At 46.4% G+C, this 10449-nt stretch overlaps 1 protein-coding gene across 1 annotated transcript in view; it reads right to left on the bottom strand.

The window, feature by feature from the left end:
- The window catches only part of LRRC56 (leucine rich repeat containing 56), a 109466-nt gene that overhangs the window by 51756 nt on the left and 47261 nt on the right, over positions 1-10449 (bottom strand). The gene's annotated exons all lie outside the window — the stretch shown is intronic.

Raw genomic sequence — 10449 nt, 5'->3', positions numbered from 1 at the left:
CAGCGCTGCAAACAGGGAGTTGCAGCGCTGGCTGAGCTTTTAAGTGTAGACACCTGCTAAGTTGCAGCGCTGTAACCCCCTCACCAGCGCTGCAACTTGCAAGTGTAGACAAGGCCTGAGTTGCTCTGCATCTTTGCTGCTAAATTAATAAAATAAATAACTTCCATGCTGCTATTGTAGCATGCTAGCCCACGGAAAGCTCATGAGTCTGTCTCCATGCAGTGGCACTCACGCCTCTCAACTACTACAACAATGCAAATAAATAGTAAGATGTCAAGAATTATATTTATTTTTAATAAAAAGAGCAAACGAAAATGATTTTACAAAACATTTTAGAATTTTGGAACTTTCATATTCTAAAAGAATCCAGAGAGATTTATTTTTGAGGCCATCACTAAGAATTGTTGCATAAGGATTACTGTATGCATGTACAGCATCTAAATTATGTACCAAATGTAGTATCCCAAACACGGAAAAGTTAAAGGGGAACGGGAAGTAGCAGAATAATGGAAATGAAAGATATAGGTGAAAGGTAACAGGCAGAAAACCAGACTGGGGAGAATGGTGCCCGCATTTCAAAGGTACCTGTCCAAATATCCCTTATTTGGGTGGGATTTCTATCCCCCTGTGCCAAAGGTGGGCAAACTGCGGCCCGCAGGACCATCCTGCTCAGCCCCTGAGCTCCTGGCCGGGAGGAGAGCCCCCGGCCCCTGCCCCGTTGGCCCCCCCGGCCCTGCAGAGCCACGCTGCTGTGCAGGCAGCACGCTGGGCGGCAGAGCTGCACGCTCCTGCCGAGTACAGCAGCAGGATGTCTGGCTCTGGCCAGTGTGGCAGCCAGACATGCTGCTCTGCATGCTCTGCTCAGCATGGTAAGTGGTAGGTGGGCTGGAGCCAGGGGGTTGTATAAGGGGCAGGGGGCCCTGGGGGGCAGTCAGAGGATAGCGAGCACGGGGTGGCTGAATGGGGCGGAGGTTCAGGGGGCAGTCAGGGGGTGGGGAACAGGGTGAGTTGGATAGACATGAGGTCTCAGGGGGCCTCTCAGGGGGCGGGGGTGTGAATGGGTTTGGGGCGGTCAGGGGACAAGGAGTAGGGGGGTTGGATGGCTCGCGAGTTCTGAGGGGGGCAGTCAGGGGGCGGGAAGTGGGAGGAGGCGGATAAAGGGCGGGGGTCAGGCTATTTGGGGAGGCACAGCCTTCCCTACCTAGCCCTCCATACAGTTTTGCAACCCCAGTGTGGCCCTTGGGCCTACAAGTTTGCCCACCCCTTCCCTATGCAGTACTGCACTATTCCACTTCACAGCACTGATACTTCAAGCTTCTGTAACCGATATGCTAGCACTTGATCTTGCAAGGTACTGAGTACTCTTGACTCTCTCCAACAATGCACTTAAGCACATGGTTACCTTTAAGCATGTGAGTAGTTCCACTGAAGTTTGCAGGACTATTCATGCATTTAAAATTAAGCATGTGCTTAAATTCTTTGTTGGATTGGGGCCAGAGAGGAATACTGTCTATTCCAAGCACTGAAAAATCATGAGTCAGACTCTCCCACCCGCCAAATCATCAGATTGGCTTACACATCATGAAATTAAAAAAACAAAACCATACAAAACCGATAAAATTTGTCATCTTTTTATTTGTCTTCTGGTTTCAGAGTGTGAACTCCTGGCTCCACTGAAGTCAATGGCAAAATTCTCATTGACTTCAATGGGACCAGATTTTCACCTCGAGTCTTTAGGGTGCACTCACTTCACATTTCCAGGCTTTTCTCCACAGCCATGAGGGCTAGGGAGTTACAAAAAAAAAAGAAAAAAAAGAATGTGGAGATTCTCATGTAATCACTTGCCTCCAGCAGCTAAACTTTAAGATAAACATCCAGTTTCACAAGACTCTTGATAAACATGTAAGAGCAGGCAACAGTTGTAGTGCTCTGAATCTTGCAGGAATGAGCCTTTAGTTAAGGACTGCCACTTCCTCATCCCCCTGCAACTTTTACTGGACAGTAGTACACCAGCATGACTTTCCTCTCATTCAGTTGTGCATGGCCAGCTTCAGAACCGAATGTAACACAGACTGCAGCACAGATACATTTTAAATGTGTCTGTATTTGGATTACAGAGTTCTGCATTATCTTTACTCTGTTCCTACTTCCCTCCCACATCCTCTGAGCTCTGTTGATGTGCACCCACCTTTCCCGTCTCAGTTAAACCACATACGTGCAGTAACATTAATTTCAGCCCCCAAGCAGCAGATGTTAGTTCTCTATTGTAAGGAACTGCAAGAGTGAGGTTTGGAGAAGCCCAGCTGTTTTGTGAGCTACAACCCCTACAACTGAATGGGAGGTAGTGGGCAGTAGCTGGTAGAGCAGAGTTTTCAGTTGGGTTAACTATTGCTTGTGCTATAAACTTATGGGTACAAAGTTACCGAGAATCAACTTCAGTTAAAAAAAAAAAAGAAGCGCCTTCCAAGAAGGCAAATGTCTAACATTTTACACAAGTCTCTTTATTCATCACTGAAATTAGAATGAAAGATATTAGATAAAACATATAGGCTGCTAGCCAAACTAGAAGAAAGCTCATTAGTTATGAAATATAGTTCTTTTTGCTGTAATCATTAGGAAGACAAGTAATGTGTCATCACAAAACAGTGAAAGAGAGTCTTTTAACTCACACTCTTCAGAACAGGTTCCATGTTTCTTCCTTAATTATCAGTTCATAAATCTAGAGTTTCTTGGCTGATACGAGAAGGATAGAGAAAATAAGTGAGAACCTCATAAAATCAGTGTAATGAGGCAAATTGACAAGGACCTGAACTAATTCCTTTTCATCATATACTATATTCTCAAAAAGTAAAGACATCTGTAGGAAAAACATTGAAACTGAAAAAATACAGATATTTGACAAATAAACCAGAATTTATTGTCCACCTATGTGATATATAGCAATAGCTTGCAGTTATATAGAGCCTTCCATTCTGAGGTATCCCAAAGTAATGCAAACTTTATAAACTACCCCCACAAAAAAGACAACTCATGAATTTACGGCTAAGGTTGCTCAGCTTCATTCCCTACCAATGGAATCATAAAAACTCCAGGAAATCACCTTTTAAGCCAACAATCAACCTCAACTCACGAGCAATACCAATAAAACACCAGCCTACCCAAATGATTCCTCAGCTCCACATCAAACTCCTTTTCAGTTCCAACATACTATATAACCAACCTCTATTTCCTCACAATCACACTCACGACTTTAACTCCAGTGTGAGGTAGATGACCTAAATGCCAAGATTTTAAAAATGGGTACCGACAGGCAGTGATGAGCTGCCAAAAAATTAACAATTGGTTCCCTCCTCTTCACTCCACGAGGGGCTTGCGCCCCCCCAGGACTCCTGCCCCATCCAACCCCCCACATTCTTTGACACCCCTCCGAATCCCTACCCCATCCACTCCCCTTCCCTGTCCCCTGACTGTCCCCTGCCACCGCATCCAACCCTTCCTCTCATTCCTGATGGCCCCCCGGAACCCCTGCCCCATCCAACCACCCCTTCTCTCCATCCCCAACTGCCCCGGAAGTGGAACCCCTGCCCCTGACTGGCCCCCACCGCCCCATCCAACCTCTGATCCTTCCTGACTGCCCCCCGGGACCCTTGCCCTCATTCAATCCCCCTGTTCCCTGCCCTCTGACCGCCCTGACCCCATCCACCCCCCCCCTTCGAACTCCCATGTCCTCTTCTAATACCCCTTCCCTGCTCCCTGCCCCCTTACCACGCTGGAGGCCGGGCTGGGGGCACTGGACCAGGCCGGGGCTGAGTTGGAGCTGCTTGGCAGGGTCCGGGCAGGGAACCGCGTGGCTGGAGCCAGGCTTGGCAAGGTAAGCTGGGGCGGGGGAGCGAGGAGGGCTGCAGGGAGGTGTGGCAGGGCCCAGCCCAGTTCTGCTCCGGCCGAGCGCCCCGAGCCTGGCTTGGCCCAGGCCTGGCTGAGCAACTCCGGCCTCGGGCCGGGGCCAGAGTCACTCAGCTGGAGCCGGGGCCAGGGCTGCTCAACCAGGCCTGGGCCAGGCGAGGCCCGGGGCACGGGGCTGGAGCGGGCCGGGGCTGGGCCTTGCTGCCCTTCCCTGGAGCCCTCCTTGCTCCCCTGCCCCAGCTTACCTTGCCAACCTGCTTCTTGTTTCTGAGCCCTCCTGAGTCCCAGGCTTCCCGCGCGAACATCTGATTCACGAGAACCAGGAGAGGGGGAGGAGAAGGCAGGAGCAGAGCCTTCAGGGGAGGAGCCCAGGAAGCAGAGGTGAGCTGGAGCTGGGGGCAGGGCGACCCTTTTAGAACCGGTTGTCCTGGGACAACCGGTTCTAAAATGGCTTTAAATTTAACAACCGGTTCCCGCGAACTGGTGAGAACCAGCTCCAGCTCACCACTGCCTACAGGTAGGTTCCTAATTCTCATTTATGCACCTAAATATAAGTGGTTTGATTTCCAGAAGTGGCCTTCTCTTGTTTTCAGATTTTAAAAAATGCTTTTATTATTTTTCATCTTAAAAAAATAGGAAATTCCAGCCAAAAACATTGAGAAATTTAAGGTTGCCTGGATAAGCACATAAGTTGGAAAGTGACAATATGCACCATGCCTCCTCATGTGCATGCATTATGATACAGTCTTTAATTACAGGACCACACACTATTTGTCATATCATACAATATAGTATCTGATATTCTTTCTATCACATTAGAGACATGTGCAACATCTGGGAAAAAAATTCCAGTCTTCAAAATGTTAAGGATTGTATTAAAGAGGACTGTGATCAATTGTTCTCCGTGTCCACTGAAGGTAGGACAAGAAGGAAGGAGCTTAATCTGCAGCAAGGGAGATTTAGTTAGATATTTGGAAAAAAATTCTAATTGCAAGGATAGTTCGATTTCTAATTCCAATGGAGGTTGTGGAATCCCCGTCACTGGAAGTTTGTAAGAACAGGTTAGACAAAGACCTGTCAGGGATGGTTTAGATTTACTTGTCCTACCTCAGTGCTGGGGGCTGGACTGGATGACTTCTCGAGATCCCTTCCAGCCCTACACTTCTATGATATACTCACCATATTTTCATTGTTCGAACAGTGATCCAGTCTATCTTTAACAACCTGGAATTTATCACTAAAAATGCCTCTGCCAGTTTTCAGCTTCTTATTCCCAACCATTCTGGCTTTATGGCTATTCAAAAAAGCTCATAGGAATTATTTTTTATAATGAGAAAAGAGAATTTCTTCCCCACTATCCTCATACTCAAAAACATAAAATCTCTTATTTGCTCTTTAAGAAAAAAAATCACCTTTTGGACAGAGACCAAGCATGGAAAATTTCAACCCAAAAAGTGAAATTTCTGGACAGTTATGAGTGACTAAAAACAGAGGGCTAGGATGGAAACCATTATGCAGCATTAACTATCGCAGTCATAGCTGCTCCCATGATAGCATCTTATTTTAGGATGTTCTAATAACAGGTATTAAATTGATACAATACAGATGCTCAAAAATATAGTTCAAGTAGACAGACTGTGCTTGTGTGGGCTTTGCCCCTAAGTATTCCAGGTTTATCCCAAGACAGGCTGCTGGAGACGGGGAAATAATGTCTGAAAGCCACTGCTGTGTTGCACTAGCAGAGCTGCTTGTTTTTAACTAAGCAGCAGAATTCTGGTCTGGGAACGCTGCCAGGTTCTAGTCCCTCCTTTGCCTACTCCCTGCAATTTCATTTAACTGACATGTAGAAGACATGCTTATTTAAAAGAGGTGTGGGCTGGCTTCTACTGGTACTTCTGAGCCTGGCAAGTGAAATATGTAATATTAAAGCAGATATCCATGCCAAAACAGTTATGAATTGTATTTGATCAAATTACTGCTAAACTTAAGACTAACTCTTAATAGTTTCCAAGACCAAAAGAATGTCAGGTGTCAGGAATTATTTTGTTAAATCTCTTCATCCCAGGAGTTGGATTCCTCAAGTACAAAGATGAGAAAAATCTCCCTAAAGCTTCAATTCAAGTCAACGGGACTTAAGGACAAACTTAAATTCTTTCTTGAATCAGGATCTAAATGCAAAACTGATAAGAGCTGGTCAAAATATTTTCATCAAAACGTTTGAGGAAAAGTTGCTTTTTGCCCAAAACAAAAAAAATCATTTTGGGCAAATTTTTCATTTTTTTCCAATGAAAAACAATTTTGATAAAAAATTTCATGTTTTGGGACAAATTCAATTTTTAAAATCTGAAACTTAGGCCAAACCTCTTCCAGTTAATCCCCTTTAATACTTAGTTTGTTCTCCTAACTCTCCAAAAGGAGCAAGAGGCACCAGTCCATGTGAAGGGTAATAGAGTAAAACACATTTTGAGTGCCTAGGCCATGCCGGTTTTGAAACATTAAAGGCAAAAAATCAGAACAAAGCGCCTGAATTGAAAAATTCCACATTTCTGGAACCCTAATATTACATTTATGCACTGTCCAATTTCCTTCAAACATTCCACAAAATCTCTACTATGGAGTAATATCATGGACAAGAAATTTTGGGAAATCTGTTTTGTTTAAAAAGCGATCTTCTGACTGAGGCAAACTAGAATGCAAGTTTAATTCAAAAAGCAATAATTCAAAAAGCAATATTTGCCATATTCCCTTAGATATTGGCAAAAATGGTTTCAACAAGATCATTCCTTTCACCACATATCTTTTCCTGCAGCAAAATTGTAATCCTGTGTTTATGACTCAACAGGTTGCTATGAAAATGATTGAAGTCATGTGGCATTTCAAGCAAGTAGGTAAAGATGGGCCAGGATGAAAACAGGCTTTATCTAATAATTAATAAGGGGACAAGGAAAACTAAATACATAGTATGAAAGGTGAGGAGTTTCATTTTTAAGTACCGCTTGTTTAACTGTTTTCCCATTGACTCAGAGCCCCTATTTATAAAGACGTTTGTGATTGAATGAGCATTTTGTGCCTGAAATTGACTCCAAACAAATGACATCATGGGGCTCCATGTCATCCATTCTCTAATAACTGTCTGATCAAATCTGCTAAACTTATTAGAAAGATTTCTTTTAATGGGGGACCATAGATGCCTGTGGTACTTCGCTGATCGTGAAAAGGCAAGGTGGGAGCAATCACTACCAATGACAGGGATCCAAAGGTCATAAATTTCTCTTTCAGCATCTTACTGAAGCACCCCACCAGCTCATATGTCTGAGGGTGATAGACTGATGTCTTTAAGACCTTGATTTTCAAGAGATCACACAATTCCCCCATTAGCTTTGAAATAAAGTTGATCCCCTGGTCAATCAATATCTCCTTCAGTATCTACCTGTGCAAAAACCTTCATCGATTCGGTGGTGATAGAGGCTACAGTGGTTGAGCAAAGGGAGATGGCTTCTGGGCACTGTGTGACACAATCTATTATCACCAAAATGCACTGGTACCTGGCTGCACTATTCGTGATCCCATCAGGTCCGTACTGATCCTCTCAAAAGGTACTCCAATCACTGGGAGAGGGAGTAGTGGAGCTCATGGGTGACAGGTATCATAGGTTGGGGGAGCAAAAATGTTAGACCTGGCCCTGGCTGGGAGCTAGCCTCTCCCAGCTGGTGGTTCATGTGCCGCCCATTGTGGAACTTTTGGGGCCCTGTCCATCGACATGCCGGGCACAATGCGCAACAGTCCCTAATCTCATTTTGTGCCCACGCCAATAAAATTTGAGGGCCATCATTTTAAGGGTCTTCTCTCGCCTCATTTGTCCCCCTCAAGATATTGCATGTGCCAGTGCAGCACTTTCCGGCAGAATTTCCTCCGGGCAAGAAATTGTACTCCTTACTTCTCTGGTTTGGGAGTCCTTCACCACCTGATACAGTCTCTCCTCTCTGAGTTCAAATAAAAACCACTGCTTCATCAGTCATGTATTTGCCATCTCACCAATTTATACTGGCTAGTTGGTCATATGACCTGCTTGGGGTTGGGTTGTCCTTCTGTTTGTAACAAAATCTACATCCGCCGCCAGCAGGTTTAAGTGTAGGGACTGTGAGATCCTCTGCTTCTCCTGAATGCAGGGAGGGCACTGCTTCTGCGGGAGCTCCCTTTGCTCGGATCTTCTGTCTCTCCGACTTGTGATAATTTTTTAGGTTTTTGTGACTCAGGGGCCTCTACATGAGAGTCTGCCCCTTCCAGGGGGTTGTTACCCCATGATTTTATGACATCCCTGAAGAACTCCCAATCCCAGCCCAAAAATCACCAGGCAATCTAGTGCATGGGCCACACTTGCTCATACTCTTCCTATAAGGTTTCCCACAATTGACTGTACCTCCTTTGTGGGATATGGGCACATATCCCCATGAACACACTGGAAGTAGATAGGATTCGGAGGCAACTTTGGGGACACTGTTAGCTGTTCCCTCATCAATGTTTGGCTGCACCCCAAGTATACTTCTACCCTAGTAGCCCACACAGGAACTAATATCTTGATCAGGCCTCTTTTCCTAGCCATGGTATCAGCTGTCCATGCCTGTTCAGAGTTGCTAACCATTAGGAGGCAGTCACAGCAGAAATGTCCTCACTGTCCATGTGAAAAACAACTTCTGATCAAGGGATTTGCCCTATCTCTTGACTGCTCTAGGGGAAGCTGGGTGTCAGAGTGGGGCCTTCCCTCAGGTTTGGGTTTTTCCCCAGCACTTTATTCCTAGTGAGACCAGGCTTCTCGGGTCTTGCCATAGCTGTGGATCATCTGGCGGATTAGGCTTGGTATTTGGTTCCTTGGAGCTTGCTCCCATTGCCAGGCTGAAAGATCCTTACCCTATACAGTCTGTAGACTGTAATGAGCATCTTCAGGCCTGGGTGTTCCACTGGCTGGGCGTACAGCTGCCATATAGTTTTCTGGTAGCCGTATTGTGAGGGTTAATGTCTCAGGCCTGTGCCGCAACACTTGCTCCCATCCCCCAGCCAGGAGAATTTCCGAAAATTGCTCCAGCATGACCTGCTCGGCCACCAGCTCCCTGGTCTGTTTTTTGGACTGGAGCCACCACTAATAATGTTCTTTAAAGCTCTGGGCTGCTGCACAAGGTCAGGCCCGAGGGAAATTTTTCCCAGTGAAAGCGCTGTCAGTGGGTCTCGGCATTGATATCAAAGATGTCTAAAATAGCCGCCATGACCTGTGCATTGTCTTGCGTATCCACAGAGCTGAGGCTCCAATACACAGCTTGAGCCAGCCCAGTAAGATAAGGTGCCAGCAAAATAGCCCAGTGTACAGATGGCCATCCAGCTGCTATGGTGACCCTTTCAAAACTGAAGAGGAAAGCAAGCAGGTTGTCCTGAAGTCCTATCTTTGTGTGTTTTATGAGAAACCTTGGGGCTGGAGTGCTAGTCCCTCTCAGTTATAAAAGGGTTGCCACCTGCTGGACCAGGCATTATTGCTGCTCTTGCTGTTTTGCCTAAAGCTCCCAGATGAGCTGTTGTTGTTGCTGTTGATGTGTGCTGCTTACTATTGGGCGGCCATTTATTGAAACAGCTGGTTCTGTTCCTGCTGTTGTTGGGAGGCCTATAGTTGCTGGCTGTCCATCCGCCACTTCATCAAGTTGTCTATATAGCTGTCTTTCCCCCGCCTGCAAGGCCCTACAGAAGACCTGGGATGAGAGACCACATTCTCCTTCAAGTTGTGTTGGGCAGTGCTCACTGTTGGTGTCACCTAATGTTTAGGATATTAGGTCTCTACTCACCCCGCCTCCACTGTCTCTCACTGGCCATTCTCATGTCCTTGTGGGTCTGCCTTTTGGTGGGTGTTGATTTGACACTCTGGTCAGGTCACTAATTAGGCTCCAAGGAAGATATTGAGTCCCATGCTCTCACAACTGGGGGGGACCAGTCTATCTGTTGACCCCCTTGTAGGCATCCAGCCCCAGCTGCAGTGTTTTCCAAGCCTCTATCATCCCCTTGCTTCCCCAAGGGCAAATCTGGAAGTGAGGGTTTTCATGCTCTCATAACGAGGGTGGTTGGTAGGGCAGCCCTGGCCCTGGACCCCAGCTCAGGACTCTGTAAGAGGCAACAATGTCCAGCACCCAGGAATGCCTTAAGGCTGCCTCCCTGGGCCACTTCCTACCGCCCACACTCCCAACGTTTGACACAAGGTAGTGAAGAAAGAGTAACAGAACCTTCCACCCGTCTGGGCTCAGAAGGCAGGCTCTTTTTCCCAGGGAAAGGCTCCCGGAGTATCCTCCTTTAGGAGCTCTCAGGTTAGGTCTCTCTCCCTGCCCTGCCAGGCATTTGCTCAGCTGTCTGGCTCCCTTTTAAGCCCCACCTCCAGCTGTAGCATGCTCTGCAGGAGGAGTGGGCAGGGCTACTTAACCCCTTCAGTCCCAGTGTGAGGCTTATATACCCCACCACAATAACCCATCTCACTACAGACTTGGGTGAAATCCCGTCCCAACTGAAGTCAAT

This window comes from Chelonoidis abingdonii, chromosome 4 (assembly GCF_003597395.2).
Source record: "Chelonoidis abingdonii isolate Lonesome George chromosome 4, CheloAbing_2.0, whole genome shotgun sequence".
NCBI lineage: Eukaryota > Metazoa > Chordata > Testudines > Testudinidae > Chelonoidis > Chelonoidis abingdonii.
This window is presented reverse-complemented; position numbering and strand designations above follow the sequence as displayed.